This window comes from Macaca fascicularis, chromosome 8 (assembly GCF_037993035.2).
Source record: "Macaca fascicularis isolate 582-1 chromosome 8, T2T-MFA8v1.1".
Taxonomy (NCBI): Eukaryota; Metazoa; Chordata; class Mammalia; order Primates; family Cercopithecidae; genus Macaca; species Macaca fascicularis.
In genome coordinates, this window is record NC_088382.1 from 90,720,740 (window position 1) to 90,733,647 (window position 12,908).

Genomic DNA, 12,908 nt, shown 5'->3' on the forward strand with positions numbered 1-12,908 from the left:
ATTCCAAAGATTAGAGATTATATATTGCTCCTATGAAAAATAACCTTTGTGTGAATCTTTCAAGATTCCTACTTTTTAAAAAAAAATCACAAAAGCAGCATATGTTATTGTTGAAACTTTAGAAAAAAATAAGCCAAAAGAAGAAAATTGAAGCCATGTATAATTTCACCATCTAGACATAAGATTACATGGTTTGTTAAGTAAAAATTGGTCTTGAGTTAGGGAGAACAGAGTTCAAATTATGGGCCTACCTGTATGATTCAGAGCAAGTTAACCTCACTGAGCATTGAACTTCTGTCCATAAAGTGAGACATATTTATAGGGCTATGGAGGGTTGTGGTAAAATTCTGGACACAAAAGTAATTGCTGATTGATAATATCTGTATTGTATCCCCTAAACTGATATTTCATTGTTAATTTCATACTACCTGCAGTTTCAGAAAATGGGCTCATTAAATTTTTCTCACATTCCGTTCTTTGTTATATTGCCATGACAATATATGTGGTAGATAAACCTGTAATCCCAACACTTTGTGAGGCTGAGGGGGGCGGATCACTTGAGACCAGGCGTTAAAGACCAGTCTGACCAACATGGCAAAAACCCGTCTCTTCTAAAAATACAAAAATTAGCTGGGTGTGGTGGTGTACCTGTAGTCCCAGCTGCTCGGGAGGCTAAGAGAATCATTTGAACCCGAGAGGCACAGAGGTTACAGTGAGCTGAGATCGCACCACTGCACTCCAGGCCGAGTGACAGAATGAGACCCTGTCTCAAAAAACAACAACAAACTGATAATGTGGAGAAATTGGTACACTGCGATTGAGGATGTGAGGTGGTGCAACCACTTTAGAACACACTGAGTTCCTCAAAGAGTTAAACATAGAGTTACCATATCACCCAGCAGCACTACTCTTAGGTATCAACCCAAAAGAAATGAAAACATAGGACCACACCAAAACTTGTACATGAATGTTCATATCAGTATTATTCGTAATAGCCAAAAAGTGGAAACAACTCAAATGTCCATTAAGTAATGAATATATAATAAAATATGGTATATCAATAAAGTGAAATGTTATTCAGCAATAGAAAGGAATGAAGTAGTGGAAAGTGCTACAATATAGATGAACCCTGGAACATTACGCTAAATGGAAGAGGCCAGTTACAAAGGACCGTGTATTACATTATTCCATTTATATAAAATGTACAATTAATCAATTATGGTTACAAAGGACAACCTACTATATCCTTATGGTGGTGAAGCCATTCTGTATTTTGACTTCGGTAGTAAAATGCCAGCCTACACAGCAATAAAAATCGCATAGTGCTAAATACAAGCACACACACACACACAGACACAGACACACACATAAACATAAGCACAAGTAAATTGGAGAAAATCTGAGTAAGATTTGTATCAATGTCAATATGCTAGTCTTGATGTTGTATGACAGTTTTACAAGATGTTATCATTGAGGGAAATTGGCAAAGGATACATAGAATTTCCCTGTATTACTTTTTACAACCACATGTGAATCTAAAATTATCTCAAAATAAAAAGTGTAATTAATAATAAATAAAATAATACAATAAAATAACCTTTTGACCAAAAAAAAAAAAAGAAAAACCACTGAGCAGAAGAAAATAAAAGAAAAAAAGGGATTATAGTATGCAGAAGACACAAAGCCTAACCTAGCTAACACTTTTTTTTTTTTTTTTTGAGATGGAGTCTCACTCCCATCACGCAGGCTGGAGTGCAGTGGCATGATCTTGGCTCACTGCAACCTCCACCTCCCAGGTTCAAGCAATTCTCCTTCCTCAGCCTCCCAAGTAAGTGGGATTACAGGTGTGCACTACCACACCTGGCTAATTTTTGTATATTTAGTAGAGACAGGGTTTTGTCATGTTGGCCAGGCTGGTCTTGAACTCCTGACCTTAGGTGATCCACCTGCCTCGGCCTCCCAAAGTGCTAGGATTACAGGTGTGAGCCACCACACTCGCCCCTAAAAATTTAACTCAAGCCAATAGAAGCATATTAATCACACTCATTTCTCACTAAATTTGAATAAAAATATCAAATCAGTAAGGCAACAAGAAAATGAGATTTTAAAAACAATTTCTGAATGAATAAAACAAATTAAAAGAATATAGAGCTAATATAAAATTAAAACAATAAAAACTGGTGAATATTAAATTACTGACAGTATTACAAATAAAAAACTATATAGGAGACAATATATGTAGTAGATAAACATAATCCAATATAAGAAGAATTGATGTATCTGAATTGAAAAACCACAAAATAGAAGATATATCTCCTATATAGTTTTTTTTATTAGTAATACTGTCAGTAATTTAATATTCACCAGTTTTTATTGTTTTAATTTTATATTAGCTCTATATTCTTTTAATTTGTTTTATTCATTCAGAAATTGTTTTTAAAATCTCATTTTCTTGTTGACCAGAGCGCTTATAGGTGACCTCTCCATGTGGCTTGAGCCTGTCACAGCATGGTGGCTGGATTCTGGGAGTCAGCATTCCAGGAGTGAGCTTTCTAAGAGGAAAAAATGAGGAGCTGTCATACAAAAAAAGGTAATTTTTTTTTTAAAGATAGAGTTGGGAGGTCCTAGGCCAGCCCTTATATGTATGCAACTGGCATGTCTCACTGTGCGCCACCCATGAAACCCCAAAGCCTCTCAGAATGTAGTGTGAAAGCCACTGCCTGAGTTAAGACTTCTAGATTTAGATGTCATTCAGATTTCTCACACAAAGGTGGGGATGCAGTAAGGTCACACTAAAGCCACCTGTAGTTTAGTCCCTTCTGAAACCATGGCTCCACTTCCTGAGGCCGTGATAGCTGAGAATGACTTGCTATTTGTGAACGCCTTCTTCTTCCACTTGCTCTGTGCCCCAGCCTTTCCCAGGAGTTCCCACGGGGCTCCCCGCTGTCCTGAGTCCTCTCCCACTTGTGAGTGGGCCCCACCAGGGCTCTGTAGTGGCTTTTTTTGCTACTTCTGAGCCAGTGGAGCCACCTCTGCTGTTGTATCCCCTTTCTCTCCCACTTTGTACCTCAGACCTTGTACGAAGTGGGAACAAACATTTTCCATGTCCATTTTTCTCTATGTGAAGGCCACAGGGTCGGGCTTGTTTGCACTCTTTCCTCTTTAAAAACAGAGCTTTTGCTTGTTCATTGGTTTTTAAGGGCCTTGCTTCTCATCAAGGCTCTGCTTCCTTAGACTTTGGCACAAAACCCAAAGGGACTGAGCAGGAAACATACCTGACTCCTCCTTCCCCGGGATACCCTTGAGAGCCTTTTCTTTCCGCTCTCAACTGTTGGCCTCACACCAGGCCTGTACTTCTTGTACCTCTACCCCTCCACCCTTTCCCTTCAGGATTTCCTTCCCAATCTTCCTTCCCTGTGAAGAATGGCCTTTATTTGCCCAGCAGCTCAAGGAGGTTAGTCTTTCCAAATAGATCTGCGCACCAGCTGACCCTATGAGATGCTCCCGTGAAACCCCCTGGGCTTTAATGAGCAATGATCAGGGCAGCAGGTCCCTGCTGGCCCCTTGACTATGCTCAGGCAGATCTCAACTTCCTGGGCCTGAGCAGTGAGGCCCAGCTCTGGAACCCTGTTACATTGTAGTGATTGAAAGGAAGCTAGAGAGAGAGCCGTTGGCACTCCTGAGAACAGAAGCTAGGCAGCCAGATTCCCATCTGATAATGGGTTGTATCCTGGCTTACTGGGAAGAGAAGTTTATCGTAGACTCTACTTGCTAGGTGTCCACTCGAATAAAGGCAAAAGAGATGTTTGCAGCCCTTGCCTCTTGAAATGGAAGAGCCACCTAGTTATTGTTTCTAAAACCCTGTTTTCTCTTGTGTTCTTGAAAACCTTGGCTTCATTTCCTAATTCCAGAGTCCTCCCATTCATCTCAGATCCTCCTCACCTATACGTGCCACTTGGACCTCATTTTCTGGCAAACTACCGTGGGTTCACCAGCTTCGGCTCCAGTTTTCAGAGCCATGTGATGAGACTTCCCTCCTTCATCACAGACTGTTTGGCACCGATCCCAGCCAGGGTGAGCTTCTACTGCTGCAGAATCAGAAAGGAAAGGGGACATTTTTAGCATGGAGACTATGATGGTTAATACTGACTGTCAACTTGATTGGATTGAAGGATGCAAATTATTGTTCCTGGGTGTGTCGTTGGGGGTGTTAGCAAAGGAGATTAATCTTTGGGTCAGTGGACTGGGAGAGGCAGACCCACCGCAGTCTGGGTGGGCACCATCTAATCAGCTGCCAATGCAGCTAGAATAAATCAGGCAGAAGAACATGGAAGGACTAGACTGTGTGAGTCCTACGACCTTCATCTTTCTCCCATGCTGGATGCTTCCTGCCCTCAAACATCGGACTCCAAGTTCTTCCGCTTTTGGGCTCTTGGATTTACACCAGTGGTTTGCCAGGGGCTCTTGGGCCTTCAGCCATAGACTAAAGGCTGCACTGTTGGTTTCCTTACTTTTGAGGTTTTGGAACTCAGACTGGCTTCCTTGCGCCTCCCCTTGCCTATGGTCTATTGTGGGGCTTCATTTTGTGATCATGTAAGTCAATACTGCTTAATAAACTCCCCTTCGTATATACATCTATCCTATTAGTTCTGTCCCTTTAGAGAACCCTGACTAATACAGAGACCCTCATTGTGTACCACAGGTGTGAATTCCATTCTGTTATCAATATTCCCTTTCTGGAAACAGTTTATTTACCACATATTGCTCATGGTAACTAACACAAGCACACCTATTCCAGATAAACTTTTGTAGATTTAGGGGCAACCCCAGCCTAGAGTGAGGCAGGGCAAGACAAAGTAGTCCTGTAATACCTGTCCAAGGTGTCTGACCCTAAGATGGTGGGAAAATCATGCCACTATTGAATATGTATGTTGCCACCTACCCATCTCCACCTGTAGCAGACATCACTCATCTGTCATAATATTTTTTCTGGTGGAGCACAAATTTAGCCTCAGCATCTTTCTCGTCTTAGGACCACAGCAACAGCATGCAATGAAATTTGACATGTAAAGGACACCTTATTTTTCACTTCTGAAATATAATGAAGATGAGTTTAGTTAATCAGAGTGAAGAGGGTAAGGGAATGGCTGATTAGAACAGCCTGTGAAAGAAGAGGAAGGAGAGGAGGTAAAAAGAAAATGGGAAAGCCAAGCTGGGCTGTCAGGGGTGAAAAGTCCCCAGGAGATAATGATGGAAACGTCCCTGCTGGGGAAACAAGTATGGATTAAGAACCTGTACCTGGAAGAATTGATATTTGGGAATATCAATTTTTCGTGGCTAGAGATGCTGGGATAGCAACCATAACCATAAGTCAAAGCAATTTTTCCTGGGTCCCTAGCCAAGAAAAGATTCTGTTTCTCTAGGGGTGAAGGGGGTTAGCGGAGAAGTTAAGTCTGACTCAAGAAGTGGGAGAAATGGAGGGTGAGGAGGGACCACTGTCCACCTGGAGGTCAGAGCTTAGAGAGATGTGCCCAGGTACCTTAAAGGAGGGATGCCTGTAGGAGTGCAGAAGAGATTTTAGGTGCTTACTGAAAAATGTGTCACTTTACTTGTGATTTCACTTAGTTATTCATAAACTGGACTACAGAATTTCTTCACACATTTTCAACAGTGTGCTTGTGTACATCAATTGGATCACAGGGGACAGAGTAAAGGTGGGTCTATGAATCCAGAGGTGCAATTTTCAGAGTGAAGAAACCAGTCCTGTAAGTCTTTAGCTGATGGTCACACATTTCTCATAATGGAAAGTGAGGAGAAATCACATGGGAGTGCAGCTGGAGGACTTGCCGTCCGGGGGCTTCCCCAGGAATGTTGAGTTTTGTCGCGACAGAGTATGAGATCTCAGCTCTTCCCACCAAAGGGGCCCCTCCTGTCACCTTCTCCTGTGACTGTTCTGAAACAGAATGAAGCTGCTGTGACTTGTGCTTTTCCCACCCTATTGCAGTTTAAGCTCTGGTTTTGCAATATATTGGCACACATGATACCATGACTTAGGCTAAGAATAGTGTCTGTCTAACTGGGCTAAGCAGATTCCAAGGAGCTTTACAACTAGTTACTGCTGATATTTTAACAATGCTTTGAAAAGGAAGGATATGGCATGAAGGTTTATGTTAATTCCAGTTAATTAACTGAGTGAACCAGAGAAGACTTCCTCCTTTTTTCTTTCACTGTTTCTTACATGAAAGAGGCATGGATCTGCCTTCACCAGTCAAACATATGACTGATTTGCTGAGTGTCGTTGATTCAATGCCTATAACCTCTCACTTCACTTCCTTCCTCTCTATTCTCTCTGTTGGAACCACATCAGGTTTTCATGACCTCTTACTTGGTTCCTTATAAATCCTCCGGGGGATCTCCACCTCTCTTCTCCTTTTAGGTCATTTAATAAACTTCCCTCAGGCTATTATTCTTAAACCATAATTTTTAAAAAGCTTTAGTTTATTTTTATTTGACACATAATAATTGTACATATTTATGGGGTATGGTGTGATGTTGTGATACGTGTATACATGTGTAATGACCAAATCAGGGTAATTGGCATGTCTATCATCTCAAACACTCAACATTTCTTTGTGGTGAGAACATTCAAAATTCGCTCTTCTAGACATTTTGAAATGTACATTGTTGTTAACTATATCACCCTATTATGTAATAGCATACCTTAACATATTCCTCCTAACTGTAACTTGCACTCATTGATCAACTTGTTCCCATCCTTCCCTCCCTAACTTCCCCAGCCTCCGGTAGCCACTATTCTACTCTGTACTTCCACAAGAGCAACTTTTTTAGATTTCACATGTGAGGGAAATGAGGCAGTATTTGTCTTTCTGTGCCCAGTTTATTTGACTTAGTGTCCTCTAGTTTCATCCACATTGTCACAGATGATAGGATTTCATTCATTTGAATCACTGAAGAGCATTCTATTAGGCATCTGTACCACATTTTCTTTCTGCATTCCTCCATTGGTGGACACTTAGGTTGATTTCGTATCTCGGCTATTGTGAATCATGCTGCAATAAACAGGAGAGTGCAGATGCCTCTTTGATATACTAATTTCATTTATGTTTTAAACTATAATTTTGATTATTTTATTCCCTCTCTCAAAAGACTTCATTGGCTCCTTGGGGAGTGTAGAATCAAGAGTTCAGACAGCTTTGTCCAGCATTCTAAACTCTTCAGAGCTGGAACCAAATTCTCCTTCACAGACTCTCTTTTTAAGTGAAACTGAGCTACTTACTCTTCCTCATAAACAATACATATGTTCTTGTCTCCTCACCTTATGTTATTCCCTTCCTTGAAGCAGCCTACCGCCTTTAAGTGTTTAACTTACATATATTTTTTTCACTAAACCAGTGTTTCTCACCCTTGGTTACACGATAAATCACCTGGGCAATTAAAAAAAAATCCCAATGTCCAAGCCTTACCCCAGCGCAATTCAATCAGAACCTTCAATCAGAGGTTGGACCTGGGCATTAGGATCTTTTAAATGACATTAAAATATATAGATAACATAAAGTCTGCCAATTTAACCATTTTAGAGTACAGTGGCATTAAATACCTTCGCATGTTGTGCAACCATCATTACCATCTATATCCAGAACCTTTAATCATCCCAAACAGAAACTTTCTACCCATTAAACAACACCTCCCCCATTCCCCAACCTCTGGTAACCACCGGTTTTACGTTCTGTCTCTATCTGAGAATTTGACTATCCTAGGTACCTCATATCAGTGTAATTGTATCGTATTTGTCCTTTCGTGACTTATTTCACTTATTGCGATGTTTTCAAGATTCACCCGTGTTACAACATGTATCAGAATTCCCTTCCTTCTTGAGGCTGAATAATATCCCATTGTATGTGTAGACCACATTTTGCTTATCTATTAATTTGTTCATGAACACTTGTTTTTTCCTCCACCTGTTAGCTGTTGTGAATAATGTTGCTATAAAGATGGATTTACAAATACCTGTTTGAGTCCCTGTTTTCAATTTTTTTGTGTATATATGCCAAAAGTGGTATTGGTGGATCATATGGTAATTCTATGTTTAATTTTCTGAGGAACCTGCATCAGTATCTTCTGAGGTTCCCAGGTGGCTCTAAGATGCAGCCAAGTTGACTTCTACTGCTGTAAAGCCTCTCCCAGTTTCTCCAGCTAAATGTAATCTCTCCCTCTTACGATCTCAGCTAACAGTTTAATGAACTTTTCTATGGAACCTATTTATTTTTTTATTTTTTTGAGATGGAGTCTTGCTCTGTCACCAGGCTGGAGTGCAGTGGCATGATCTCAGCTCACTGTTGCCTCCGCCTCCCAGGTTCAAGTGATTCTCCTGCCTCAGCCTCCCGAGTAGCTGGCTCTACAGGTGTGTGCCACCACGGCCAGCTAATTTTTGTATTTTTAGTAGAGAGGGGCTTTCACCATGTTGTCCAGGATGGTCTCGATCTCTTGACCTCATGATCCGCCTGCCTTGGTCGGCATCTATTTATTTCTGCTGTATTATTTATATTGTTATACATATTATTTGTGTTAGATGTTAAGTGTAGGATGATAAGCACAACCAAAAAAAGCTGTGCTCTCATGAAACTTGCAATTTAGTGGAGGAGACAGATATTCATTATGTAATCATATAAGTGTATAATTACAAATTGAATTGAAACATGTTTCTATTAAAGGCAAATTAAGAAAAAACCCTGACCTAGACTGGAGGTTGGGGGGCAGGGGGGTCGGGGGTCTTTCTTAAAAAAGTAATGCTTGAGGTTTTTTCTAAAGGTTAAAAAGGAGTTGCCTAAGCATGAAGTGAGAAGGAAGATCATTCCAGGGAGAATAAACATAGATTCGATGGATGAAAAAAAAAAAGGGTCAGTTTTGCTGAGATATGGCAAGTGCTGCAAGATGAAATTGGCCATTTTTAGGGGACACATCATGTAAGATCTTGCAGCTATTTTAAGGATTTTGGTTCTTTATGCTAAAAGCAATGGAGGAACCATTGATTGAAGGGATTTAAGCAGTGACATGACAAACTCAGGCTGGCATTTAGAAAAGATCACCCTGCTGCTGTGTGGGGTAGGGATTGGATGGGCGTGGAATGGTTGTGGGGAAACCAGGCTTTTGCAATGGTCAGGGTGATAGAGGTGGTTCCTCAGTGTAGGGAGGTTGCAGTGGTGATGGACAGGTGTCAGAGTTGAGAAGTACTTAAGGTGGGTGATCCTTGTTGATAGTTTGAATATGAGCAGCTAGGGAAGGTCACTGTCAAGGATGATGTCACCTTTTCTGACTTGCCTAAAGCTTTCAGATTGTAACTGTGTTTGAGTAAACTTTGCATGCTTCCAGAATATCTTGCACAAAGCTTATGTTCACTGAATAATAATTTTTGAAGGAATGAATGAGTCAATAAACCAAATATTACATTATATTGAACACACCCATATGAAGCATACTGAATATTAATGCAATGCTGTAGATTATTATTTTTTTACAGATGGACATTTGCACAGTTGGTTCAACTGAATTAAATTCAAAATGTTTTCTGCTTCTGTTATAGCCAGACCTGTGCTAGGCACTGAGAATACATACATAAATAATATATTTTCTGCCTATGACTAGCTACAAAAACAGTAGAGAAAAAGACATGTGAATAAAAATTATAACAAAATGTAATTGTAAAAATAAGTACACACTTTAATTGCAGAGGAAATACAGAGGAGGCAGTGATTAATTTTTTTTTCCAGGGGAGCTAGGAAAGTTCCCAAGACAGAAATATAAGTGCAACATATTTCAAGCAGAGTTAAAAAAAATGTACTTGGATGATTTAGGGAATGGTGAGCTTATTGTGGTTACAGCATGGGATGCAGGCAGGCAATATCACTAAGGTGGGGAGACAGACAGGGAAGAGGAAGGAAGACAGAGATTTGGCTGGAGGCCTGAGCATCATGGCAGCGTAGGAACTGGGAAGAGTGAGGAGGCCAAAGTATATTTCATGGTACTTTGGCCCTAATTTTTGTAAGTCAAAAGATTTCATGGTCAAATAACTTTGGTAAACACTGATAATTACATCTCCTTCTTGGAAATGTGTATACACAATGGCATATTAGAGGCTTACAGAATAGAAATTGGTTTAACTTTGTCCAACATATTATTTCTCAGACACATTGGACTAATAATAACCCCGTTTCTCTCATATAACATAGCACACATATTGACATCCTGCAGGAGAGAACGGTTTGGAAAATGTTACATTGGGCTTTAGATCAGAGATGGTTTACGTGGTTTTGCTGTCAACTATGGTCAAGGTGTGGTGTGGGCTTCTGCTAGTACTAATTGTTCACTACCAATTTGCTATGAATTTTGCTACTAATGGGCATATATGGTGTGACAATAAATTTTCACAGCATATATGCTCATTGAGCAAGAAACAATATACAGAAGGATTTAGTTATCTGCAAGCAGCAGACAGAAGAAGAGAGCTACAGATCGAACGTTTCCTTAAACACACAAACATGTCCCTCAAGAATAGAAAAGGTGGTGTGGTTAGGCTTCTAAACACTTCTGACCCTGTAAATAGAGGATTGCTTTATAACGCTGTGAGAGATGGTTAAACTTTAATAATGACTGTGTTGTCATTATTGCTAACTTGTTGAATGTTATTTTGAGTTTTTCATCCTTTTGAGAGTACTGCCATAAATCCTAATATTGTAGAGGGTGTCATAGATAGAAAGAGTTGAGACCCATTGCTGCTTTGCCTGAGAGGCACCGGAATATCGATGTCAATTATCAGAGTGGGCAGACACTGGATGGAAGTGAGGTTCCAGTAAGATGAGCACAGCTCAGTTGCTGGGGTGACTCTAGTGAAAACTGTTGGTTTTGTATGTTCAGCATCCATTTAACCTTCTGGTAAAACACCATACTTTTCCTTTTAGGAATAATTTCCTGAAAATTCTGATGGCTACTTGAGTGTGTAAGAGTCATTTCATTCCCATGTGGTGAAATAGGATATCCCTTTTTCCTCTAGCTTCTATATTGCTCATGTGTTTATAAATTCTGCTACTACCCAATGATTCATGGGTTTCGCCTCCGAAGATTTTTTCCTAGAGAGCAAAGTCCTTTCACTTGTTGTTTTCTGCAGATCCTAGACAGTATACATCACGTTGTGGGACCAAAAAATGAATGAAAGATGACTGTGTCTAGCCTAAAGCATCTCTTCAATCAGAATAATGAAATGACTTCACTCCAATGGAAGCAATTATAAAGGTGTACACCAGAACCCACCCCTCTCTTATTTTATTTGAATACTGACTACCTAAGTTTTTTCTTTCTGACTTCTTCAGACAATTCAGAACTCACCTGTAAGTTCAGATCAGAAGACACCTTGACAGCCTCACTATTCTTCCAAGAAAAAAAAATACTACCTTTATATTTCACTCAGAAAAAACTTGTTTTTGCTTTTTCTGGGGTTAAAGTTCTCAGTTGGCAACCCTTAGTGTGCTTTCAAATATTTTAAAATTTGACCTGCCTTTTGATGCTCCTGCAGCTTTTCCAGGATTTCTTTCTGTCACTGGATTTCTTTAAAACCAAACCAAAACAAAATGAAATACACCTTTTTTTTTTTTTTTTTTTGGAAGGAGTCTCGCTGTGTGTCCCTGAGGCTGGAGTGCAGTGGTGTAATCTCAACTCATTGCAACCTCTGCCTCCCGGGTCCAAGCTATTCTCCTGCCTCAGTCTCTCAAGTAGCTGGGATTACAGGCACGTGCTGCCACGCCTGGCTAATTTTTTTTTTTTTTTTTTTTGGTAGGGGTTTCGCCATTTTGGCCAGGCTAGGTTGGTCTTGAACATCCTGACCTCGAGGAATCCACGCCCCCCTTGACCTCCCAAAGTGCTGGGATTATAGGTGTGAGCCACTGCACCCAGCCAATGTAAATCTTTATTTTCTATTTGTCTGCCTCTTCTCAGTTACCAGCTTGGAATATGGCTTAGAGCTCATATAAGATGGTAAGTTCCACCTAAGGAAGTTTGGTCCCAAAATATTCATCTTTCTTTTACAATTGCAGCATGGTCCACATTTTACTTTACATATAAGTTTTCTCTTCTGGTGAGACAAGTTTATTCAAAATCATATGTACATTGAGACAAATTTCATATTGTTTTGCATAACTTCTGATACTACTGGGATTAATAGAGCGATAGAATGAGAACTCTACTATTCCATTAGGAATGGCCTCTTTCTCCCAAAATGAAATGCAAAGGAAATGTAAATAAATCTCAATACAATAGAACAGTTTGATTTTCACCTTCAGGAGTGGTAGAAATTGTAGTGGGAGGACGTTAGAGAAGCACAACTAGAGTCAATAAAACTCTGGGTTTTGGGAAAGGAAGGCTGACCCTGTTTACAGATGCCTGGAAATCTTGGAAGGTTTTAATGCCAGAGTAAACAGAAACTAGACACAGTCGTCATCTTGGATTTTTTAAAGGTCTCAGATTATTTTCCTCTTCATGCATTTGTATTAGGGCACAAAGAAGAATTTGATTCCAACTTGGCTATTATGCAGGGAAATAAGGATGTCTAATACTTACATAGAAACTTCCCAAACTAAGATTAAAATGATGTAGGCTGTATGAGAAAGCAAGTCATTGGTGACTCAAAGGAAATCTATAAATATGAATAGCAGGTACAGTAACAATCTCATTGATCGGAAATTAATAAGGAGCAAGGAAAATTTAATACTGGCAAAATGTCTCGATAATATCCATTTATTCATTTATCTTAAAAAAATTATAAGTTCCTATTATGTGCCAGGCATCATTCTAAGTGCTAGAGACTGAGTGGCGAAGAGACAGTTCCTGCCCTTGCATAG

At 39.9% G+C, this 12,908-nt stretch overlaps 1 long non-coding RNA gene across 3 annotated transcripts in view; it reads left to right on the top strand.

Annotated features, from left to right (window-relative positions):
• LOC102143327 (uncharacterized) overlaps window positions 1-4,630 on the top strand; it is a 38,241-nt gene extending 33,611 nt beyond the window's left edge. For all 3 annotated transcript variants that reach the window (XR_006700431.3, XR_001493001.4, XR_010577359.2), the window contains exons 4-5: window positions 2,464-2,590; window positions 3,912-4,630. This is a non-coding gene — a long non-coding RNA (uncharacterized lncRNA). The remainder of the gene's footprint in view (window positions 1-2,463; window positions 2,591-3,911) is intronic.
• The last annotated feature ends 8,278 nt before the right edge of the window (window positions 4,631-12,908 follow it).